The sequence below is a fragment of the Homalodisca vitripennis genome, unplaced genomic scaffold (assembly GCF_021130785.1).
Source record: "Homalodisca vitripennis isolate AUS2020 unplaced genomic scaffold, UT_GWSS_2.1 ScUCBcl_9906;HRSCAF=18552, whole genome shotgun sequence".
Taxonomy (NCBI): domain Eukaryota; kingdom Metazoa; phylum Arthropoda; class Insecta; order Hemiptera; family Cicadellidae; genus Homalodisca; species Homalodisca vitripennis.
Genome location: NW_025786017.1, coordinates 7,946 through 18,497, shown reverse-complemented (window position 1 = coordinate 18,497; position 10,552 = coordinate 7,946). Strand labels below are relative to the sequence as shown.

The 10,552-nt window shown below is 33.2% G+C and overlaps 1 pseudogene; it reads right to left on the bottom strand.

The window, feature by feature from the left end:
- Nucleotides 1–470: 470 nt before the first annotated feature.
- LOC124374750 lies at nucleotides 471–10,037 on the bottom strand (annotated as a pseudogene).
- Between the last annotated feature and the right edge of the window lie 515 nt (nucleotides 10,038–10,552).

Genomic DNA, 10,552 nt, shown 5'->3' with positions numbered 1-10,552 from the left:
AGATGAATGCATTTTCAGGACAGCACATGTACACCTGAATAAATTATGAACTACGCAATGATTTTTTATACAGGGTGTTCAGTAAAAAGTGTTCCAATACATTGGGATTTTGTTTACACATAATAATTAGCATAAAAGTTCATATGAAGGTATGACCTAAAAACCTTTAGTTTTCCATATATCTGCCTTATGTGTTTATTATCAAAAATAATTATATCTTTTGAACCAGTTAAGATAGAGTAATGAAACTTGATAATTATATTAACCTTTGTTAGATCTTTTTGAACACTAAATATTAACAAAATCCTTTCACCTCTTTCAAAATAGTGGATGTTTAAATTATTCCTTCAAAACAACTCAATACTGATTATCGTAATCTCAAAGTATTAGAACACTTTTACTGAACTCCCTGTATTTGAGAGTGAAAAATGAGGCTAGTAGGAAAAGCACTAGGTGATTTCCTGACTCACCTTCAAGCATTGACAGCATCATCGTGATCATGTCCTTCTGCAGGTTGAGCAGCTCCTTGAGGCAGATCCACCTGGCTGGAATGTTTGGGAACAGTTTGTCTTGCATTGTGGGAGAAGAGGAAAAGGAAACCTCCCACAGCATCCCACAACCTGGAATACAACATTGGAATAATTGCCAAAGCACAAAAATGCAACAATTTTATATTTAAAATTTACCTAACGCTAACTTAATTATAAGTCAAATGAGAAAATGTTATAAATATCCGATATTTTTTAAGGAAACAGGATTTTTTCAAGACATTACTCTGAAAGCTATGGTAGAGAAAGTATGAAAATATTTAATGAAGAAGTTAATGATTTTACCAATCTTGTATCACCAGAATATATAATGTTCCTTTAAGCCCTGTCTTTAAAAACTTAAGATGGATCTTGTTGACCTCTTTAAAAGTCCTCCAATCTCAACTTTATTTAGTTTGGAAAAAAGCCAAATGATAAATAGAAATTACCTTCTGTTTTTTTTTTTTTTTTTTATTTTTTTTTTATTTATTTTATTTTTTTTTTTAATTGAAACAGGTTACATTTTATTATTTATTATAACTTTAATTTTCTCCCATTTCAGCCCCTCTGTGAGAAAACGGGTGTTAAAGATTGACCATCTCAAAAACACTTCATATTTTATTCCCTCTGCTTAATTCTGCTACCAATTTGAATTTGATTACTCCTTATAATTTCATCTGTCAAAAGTAAAGATTTCTTGTAAATACTAATTACTTTACTTTTTTGCTGGTATCTAAGAAAAATATGAGAATCTTAACAATTGACAGACAATTTTTTTGTATTAAAGGTTTTATATAATTGTTTCTGTATTGTAATCTTGCATTATTATTTTCAATTTCGTTTCAAAATAATGTTACTTGTACTTCCTTTTTCCTATAACACTAAGATAGATGAAGGAGTTAAAACATTCAAGTTGCTATTCTTAATAATAATTAATCACATTATACAGAAATAAGTATGTTTTTCAGAGGCATATAACACAAATTTTACAGGGATAGACTTGTTGCAAATTATATAGCATGGATATTCATTCTTTTTGGGCAATGTGACTGAATTAATTCGGCCAAGTAGCCTCAGAAACATGTCACAGCCATTTGACTAAGGAAGGAGTTAACCTGATAATTAAAATTCAACCCACTCTACAGAATGTCTCTTTGTTTTAAGACTGTTCTTGACAATGGAAGGATTATAAAGGAAAGAACAACTACTGGGACACTCGGTAGTTAATTGTCAACATAACTGTGAATACATAACAGCTAGACATGTAATCATATGTAATACACATAAAATGTCTTCCAGCTTGGTAACAATAACACACCTTGAATGTGCCAACGCCTGCTGGTTCTGTGTACAAGGCCCCTGAATGACTTCAGAGAGCGTGTTGAACACCTGACTGGCCACGCCAATTGCTTTGAAGAAATTGGCTTTACCCGCCGGATCTATAAGTTCTTTGCTTGAATAGTGCCAATAGAAGTCCATAATTGACTCCTGAAACAATAGAATACAGTGTGTGAAACAGTTCTCTGTAGTGTTACATCCCTTTTTCAATGGTTGAACTTATAAAAGGAAATTTGGCCCATCCACCGATGCGAAAGCATTTCAGGATTTTCAAAACGGTTAGTTCAGCAGGAGTTTATATCTATGTAGGGAAAATCCCAACCAAGTATAAAGGATGGCAACTGTTTCAATTTCTAGAGAGTGTATATTTTCCAAAACATATTTCTATTAATAACTTTGATTTCCCCATATGACCTCATGAGGGTGTTCTAACTCTCGTAACCCCCTCCTTATTTGCCACTAACATGGGACACAGAATATCATGTTAATCTATCGATGTACGGGATATGCTATGAGGAGTTGGTGAAAAATTTTAAATTTAAACATCTTATAGGTTAAAATATGAAAACAATTTTGACGATAATGAATGACAAGTACAATGACAAGCATAAAGTAAATAACATTTGACAAAATTGTGACAATTCCGAGAATTTTAGATTTAAAAATTATCCATATTATATTTTTATGTATGATTCACAAAGCATCAAGGTAAAAGAGGTACAAAACTGAAACCTAGTTACAAATAGGCTTTTTTAAGAGCATTATTTAGCAAAAAATTACTTTTGTGATAAGGACCTCTCTTCCCTGAAGTATTTAAAAATATTCTATTGGAAAACCTTACTTATGACAGATGTTGGCTTTCACTATCCTTTATTATTTTTAGAGTTTAGTATGTTTGCATCTTCATATTCATATTAAATACTACATGAAAATCCTTAATATTATCATGATATTGTTGCCCTTTTTTATAGTTTTTCAGACGTACTAACTGATAAATAAAAAAAAATCAGAATTATGCTGAAATGGTTTTTTAATTTACCTACAAAATCTGTGCATATTTTTGATTTTATTCCACTAACAGTCCTTAGGACCTACTTTATCTCAAGTCTCTATCTCCTTCTCTAATTTGTTGTAGAGTTCTTGTAGTAACGTAATACTGTTTTTGGAATTGGAGTGAGGCAACCAGATACGATTTCAAAGTTGAACTGGCTTTGTAGTTTTTTTATTCATTGGTGACATGGGCGTATGTAAGGAGGAGGCTCATGGCCCCCCTAAAATTTAGAAAGACCAACATAAAAATTGCACATAGTAGTTTGTTTTAAACTAGATACATATTTATGAGGTCTTAACGCTAAAAAATTTCCTGGAAGAAGATCCCGAGTCCCTATTTTTGAAGGCTATTTTAATACTCCATAAACCACCCAGTGTGTAAGTTCCGAAATAATTTTCTATATACACCACTGAAAACCACCACCACCACCACCAACCACTGGTTATGATCAGTATTAAGTCTATGGGACATTACCTGAAGTCTCAGTAGGTAATCGACAGTGCAGATGACAACATTCACTGTTGTAGTGTTTCCAGCCTGAGTTCTCAGGTAGTTCTGCCATTCTAGAAGCAGATACAACAAATGTTACAAGTAAACAATGAAGTCAATGTTTCAAAAGTTTTGTTTATAAACATCTTAAAGATGGATCTTAATAAGAACACACAAAAAAACACCAAAGGAGTATGGCTGCATAGGTATTTATTTATTAGGATCTAACTTACAGAAAAATGAAAATGAATACTAAAAACAATATCTTTTGGTTCTAAATAACTGTAATTGATCTGCTTAAAAAAAATACTATTTTTCTCCTCCAGAAAAAAATTACTTTACCTCTTAAAATGAGGGTAATATAATAAATAAAAAACTTTAATATGTTAAATAAAACAAAAATTCACATCTAACATTTAAAATAAGCATTTCTCATCCTTCTATTAATAAGTGATATTTCATACCAACACCTCATACCAATTACCTTGGAAAATAAAAATTAAACTTTTTCATATTGTTTGTAGTTAGAAGGTTACATCCGCTTAAATTTTTATTGCCATATGGATTCAGTTAAAATTTTTGGAAAATGCTGCACAAGTTGAATTATTAAACTGGTATTAGCTTTTATCCACAATAATTTTTAGTAAATTAATTTTTTACTTTTAAAAAGCAACCTGTTGCTTTTTTACCTCAGAAATAAAGAACCGAACAAGACTTACCCAAATTATGCCCTTCACAGGTGAGCTGGAATGAAACGGAACAGAGTGCAGGTGAACTCAGCGTCATGCATGTTCTTCTCTCCAGCCGCTCCTTCCGAACCAACACCCAGACCCTCGGCCTTCGTGTTGCGTTCAAACGCATCCAGATCCAACACACTGGCAACATTACAGGCATGAAACTTCCTCTCCAGAAAAATATCATGCATTACTCTCATACATTTGTATACTGGCCAAAAACTTGATCGTTGATTATTGATTTTCATAGGGTGATACATTATTATTGATATTTTAAATTGAGAGTGACTCTGTATGGGAATTTTAACCTGATCTTATTTAAGTTTAGTATTCATGATGGATAATTTACTGCTTTAAAAAATCAATAACTTACTACAAAATAAATTAATTTCATCATTGTATAAAGCTTGGGTTTATGACTTTTGTTATACATAAATAAACATGATCTGCCTTTCTAATGATCACAAAGATTGTAAAACTGATTTCAAGTTCTTTTAAAGATTGCTTTTTTCATCAGATTCTGGAGAAAAGTATCAGTGCTATTATCTGAATTTCAATAAATAAAAAATTCATAATCACACAACTTTATTACTTAAACAAGCACAACAATAACGCCTATTAATTGGTTTTATTTACATAGTAAACGGGCCGTGCTAGACATTAAATACTAGGTATAACCAGTGGTGTAACTAGAACTTGTCTTTGGGCGGTGGGAGGGGGAGAATAAAATCTGATTAAAGAACATCACACAGAGTACTATGGAATAATTCAGAATAAATCTACATTTGTACTGATAATAAATTAAAAATGAATTAATTAATAGGAATAATTCAAGGTAAAACATTCAGGTAAAACATTCAACATTCTTTATTTCAGACAAGTTAAATTGATGTTATATGAATATTTTATTTATCATTAGGGCTGGGAGGTTCTATTCCAATCATTCCCATCCTTGTAGGTACACCACTGGGTGTAGCTAATATTGTTGGGATAGAATTTACAACGCTTAAGTTTGAATTAAAAGCTCTTAAGGATGGTTTCCCAGAGTACATTGAAAAAAGTAAAAGTTATTTGACTATATTCACATAGTTAAGATTACAAACCTTTTTATTTCATGACTAGAAGTGTGATTAATATTACAATTGTGTATATTTAGAAAAATAAAATATTCTAAAACAGTTTGTACACCATGTTGTAAATGTAACATAAGTACAAAATTAAGTAGAAAATAATTATAATTGTACCTGCATGAATTCATCAGACCAGCAATTGAAGTAAAGAAGCCAACATCCTTTTTCTCCTTTAAGTGATTCAGCATTCCCTACAAAATATAATAATTTGTTTACTATAAAATTAACGATAACAAGCTTTTTATATTCTTAGTTCTTAGGCTTTCGTGATAGGTGTCATTAAACGTCAATGTCTTCCAGTTAACACTGTGTCAAAACATTACTTAAATAATTATCTTCTTGAAATATTTCAGCCTCGATGTAGAGAGCCATCTTCAATCAACAGATGTAAAACTGAAACTACCAATAATAAACAGTTGTCTGTACAGGTGAGTTGAAAGGAACGGAGCTTTCTTGTGATTGGCTCCAGTTTAACCAACACCCAGCCATGATCAAGATGGCTTCCTTATCACTGGTTATCATCTTTTGGACAATTTAATGCTAATTTTATTGTTGAAGTAATTTTTGTTCATGATTATTTCTAAAGTTTCTTTTATCCCTATTGGATAATAATAGTAATTTTCATAAGTACTTTTATTTTGTCAAACTCTAAATTGCATGTTTGGTCTTGAAATGAAACTAAGTTCTGATATGGCAGATTTGTATATTTCTTGATGTTTTGTGTGTCTAATATGTTCACTCACTCATGCGAATACTTAACTTTTTGGCCTCCCAATGTAGACTGAACGCAATGGCTCTCCACAGTGAGGTTGAAATATTTAAGCGCAAAATTGTGTAAGCAATATTTTAACATGATGTGAACCAGATTACTTTGATGTTAGTTTTTGTGGAAACAGTAATCTCTCTTTTTACTGTATATTTATTATCTCCATCATTGCATTACACTCAGGAAGTAAGCCAACAGAAATTAGACTATTCACTGGCATAAAATAAAAACGTTAACCCTCTCCCGCTTGTATTGTTTCCAGGCACTCACGGTGCTTCTAACCTCAATTAATTCGCTCTGCCGGTCGCGCTCGGTCAAAATATGCGGCGCCTCAACTTACACATGTTCTGTCACTGTAATTAGCTATTAATTAATTATATATATGAATTATCTTTACTAATATTGGTTCAATGAAGTTGATTGTACGAGACCAGGGAGGGGGCACATGATGACACGGGACAGCTGGCGTGGGGTTGTTTGTTGTGCAGTTACATGGTGAAAGTCATTGTCTGGTTCGCCGTCACTGCCACTGCCACTGTAATCACTCCAAAACTACATCTTCAATGCCACCAACCACTTCACAAAGCTCTGGTACATCACTAAACTCACTTGAATCGTCGAAATCACTACTAATAATGAGATCGATTTCACTGTCACGAAGTGTACGGACTACAACCCGCCATTGTTTCCCCACAACTAATATAAATAGCAAAATAAAGTAAATGGTCTCATGATAGCAAACAACCCGTAGTAGTACAAAATATTGCTACTCGAGAGCAGCACTTATCGGCTCTAGTGGGTAAAGCTGTGCGTGCCGATCTGTGCCGTTTAAGCTGCAGTGGCTATGTGGTGGCCGTGCCGATTCATGCCTTGCGAGCGGGAGAGGGTTAGATTAAAAAATATTAAATGATTGAAACAACACAAAAGGTATAGTAAACTTCCAACATTCTACCCAAATCGTTAAATGTTAGATTTATTGAAAGCACCTATTCTCACCTTTAACAATGTGTATGATCTTATTGCTGCCATGCTCAATCAAAGTATTATAGAAATTATATTTACTTTCATATCTATATTCACTTTCATCCTTTCCATCTAAATTAGGGTTAAGTGAAAAAGAAAAGGAAGGTGATAGAGAGATTTTAAAATTCAGAGACAACAAAATTTTATTAGCAGTAGCTTTAGTTAAAAAATTATTTATTTCTTTTTAGATCAATATATCTCTTGATTCAAGAGAAAAGCCCAATTTGGAATCTCTCAGCCACATTATGAATTTAATACTGAGCGGAAATTCCTAGATCCTGTTGAAGGTGTGGGAGTAGGCACACCATCTGGGATTCACAATAAGCTTAGCTTGACACACTAGGAACTAAAAGTTCTTATGCCCCCCTTAACCTAATCTAATCTCTAGATTGAGATAAACAAACAAAAGGTAACTGACTACTTCGAATCGTGTATACTAAAAAAGCAATTAAAAACAAATAGAAGATAGTACGACAATAATTCATTCTTTTTTTGCCTGGAATGGTAATTAAGCTATAAAGTAGGCTGATTATTGAAGGTAACTGACTCTGGTAATATATTGATATGAGCAGGATTGTTGATGCAGCAACTGAATTTATTGTAAACTTAGCTATTCAATATCGCGGAGATTTTGCATTTAAATAACTCCTAATCCAAACCTATAAACTTTGATTCATCAATTTTAAACTGTGTAAATATGTTCCCCCTCTTCCACTTGGTGCAATCCCTTGTTACAAAATTAAAGCAATTTAAAGACAAGTTTTTTAAAAGAGTGCAAGGTTACCATCTGAATGTCAATGTTTCCACCGCGGAGGATGGAGATGCCAAGCTGCAGTGTCTTCATTACCATGTCACTGGGTACACCCTTACACGCAGAGATGTGTAGCAAGGTCATCTCAGCGACTCCACGGTTTGCCAGCCTGGCCTGGTGGAACAGCAACTTCTGCTTCTCCATTTCTTGTTCCTAAAAAAAATTTGTTTAATTTTACTTTAATGTATAAGATTAAATTAAAGTTTGTTGCATTAATCAACTGTAGACAGTCTTACCTGATTCTGTCATGCAAAAAAATAAACACATTTCTGACAACAGATAGTAATGTTGAAAGGCTTTTACACCTACACCTTGTTAATGAACTTTTATATGTATCTCATGTGTACATTACATAATACGAGATACAAAGTACCGGGTGTTTATAAATAAATATTGGAGTATTATCACTTTGTAGTTTATTTCACATATAACTTAAATTATAACTAATACATCAAATCAAAGAGTAACTCAAACAGTTTTGTTTGTTGTCACCAGTGCACATGCAGTGTTTCCTCCGTCATCCGTTAGAAAGTGCTAATAGCAAAAACAGCGACTCGTGATCAGAAGGCTTTTCGTGTTCTGCGGTTTGCAAAGACTGAATCTGTTGTAACTGTGCAACGTGTGTTCCAGATAAAGTTCGGTTGTGATCCTCTAAGTGATAACATCCATAGATAGTATCATCAGTTTGAAGATACTGGCTGCTTTAGCAAAGGGAAGATACAGGATGACCAACAGTTTAGTGAAGAGAGTGTTGAGCAAGTTAGAGAGACTTTCACATGAAGCCCACAGAAATCAGTTCAAGAAGACTAGTAGTGAAGTAGCAATTCCAGTGACGATTGTTTGGATAGTTTTACAGAAACTCTTACAACAAATTCCTTATCACTTGCAGTTGTTACAGGCTCTAAAACCTGCAGGCTATGGTTTACGTTCCAATTTTGAAAACAAAATGTTGCATGACAATGAGGATTTTCTGGATCATGCCATTTTCAGGGATGGATCAACATTTCACATCAGTGGACATGTAAACATGTCCTCAGAAAACTCTCATAAGATGGTACAATTACAGCAAAACTCCCCTAAATTGAATTTTTTTGTTACATATCTAGACAGAAAGTTCACAGACCTTTTCTTTTTTGGAGAAGGAACTGTAACTGATATTTCTTATTTTGATGCTCTAGAACTATGGCTATTTCCTCAATTGGAAGAGGACGAACTACAGAACTTCATTTGGCAGCAAGATGGTGCACCACTTCACTGGCGTACCTCAGTTCAAGATTAGTTGAAACGTCACACTGTACCCACCACTGGATTAGCTGTGAGGCCTAATGACAGGACTTGTTTTGCATGGCCTCCACGTTCACCAAACCTGACGCCATGTGATTTCTACTTTTGGGATTCAAAAAGAATTGTATGCATGTGCCTACGGTACCAGCTGACCTACCTGATTTAAGGAACAGGAATCAAGCAGCAGCTGGTGCAACAATCACTCTAGACACATTGATCAACGTTTTGGAAGAAGAACTCAGCTATAGACTTGATGTGTACCATGTGTCAAATGGAACTCAAATTGAACACTTGGAAGTTTGTAGGAATAAACTATTTGAGTTGCTCTTTAAGTTCGTGTATTAATTATACTTTTAAGTTTTTAAAATACTAAAATCTTAAAGGTGTGTTTAAACCCAGACATTCATTTATAACACCCCAGTATTATAATATAGCAGTTTAATACTTACACAGTTTACGTTTAGACTGTTTTTAAAAACGTTTAAAAACAAAGTTGGATTTTGATAAAGTAATCACTCACCATTAATACATCCATAGGTGTTCTAATTGTCCTTTTACGGGAATGCAAGACATGCTGACAAAATTTATGGTAGTCAAGTTTTTTTAGTTTTGTACAGTTACTACTATGAGGAAAACTACTCTCATTTTTAATGTATGAATGAATACAGTTTTAACAAAGACATTAGTAACATTTTAAACTAAATTATATATTACAATTTTAAGCAATTACTTATATTTCCCTCAACACGAATGTTATACATCAAAGACACAAGATGAAGTTTAGTGATATGTTATTTTAACTTACATGAATGGAAGCTTGCCCCTCCCCTTCTCCTCCTTCCTCCTCATCACCACCTTCTTCTTCTTCCTCTCCACAGGATCTGAACAATAAGGCATTTTAAATACCTGAACAAGTTATTAAATAAATCTATTTTTACTGATAAACCTTACTAGATACTCCAGACGTCTTCTTACTGCAGTAAAAAACTGAAGTTTTGCTCAAGCATTGTAAATGAAATGAAATGAAATGAAATTAAATATAAATTTATTTCCACAATCTTCTTATAGGTACAGAGATTACAAATGCGTTTGCAAATTTTTGTTAACAATGAAATTTTAAACATTGTAATTTCTTAATATATATTTGTAGGAAATTAGCCTACATGGGCAAGCAGCCTGTGCGTAGGCTAGAGACGCTATCTTTTACAGAAATTAATGTTAGTTTGTTTTGCCGGGTATGGTTCAGACGCAAACGAAAGAGCAACAATAAACAATAATAAATTAAATTAAACAAAACCGACCAAAAAATTTATATATAATTTATTTGAAATAGTTATCACTTTGAAATGTAGATGAATGACAGATGATATCGGAGGGGGGAGGGGTGAGAGAAAGGACC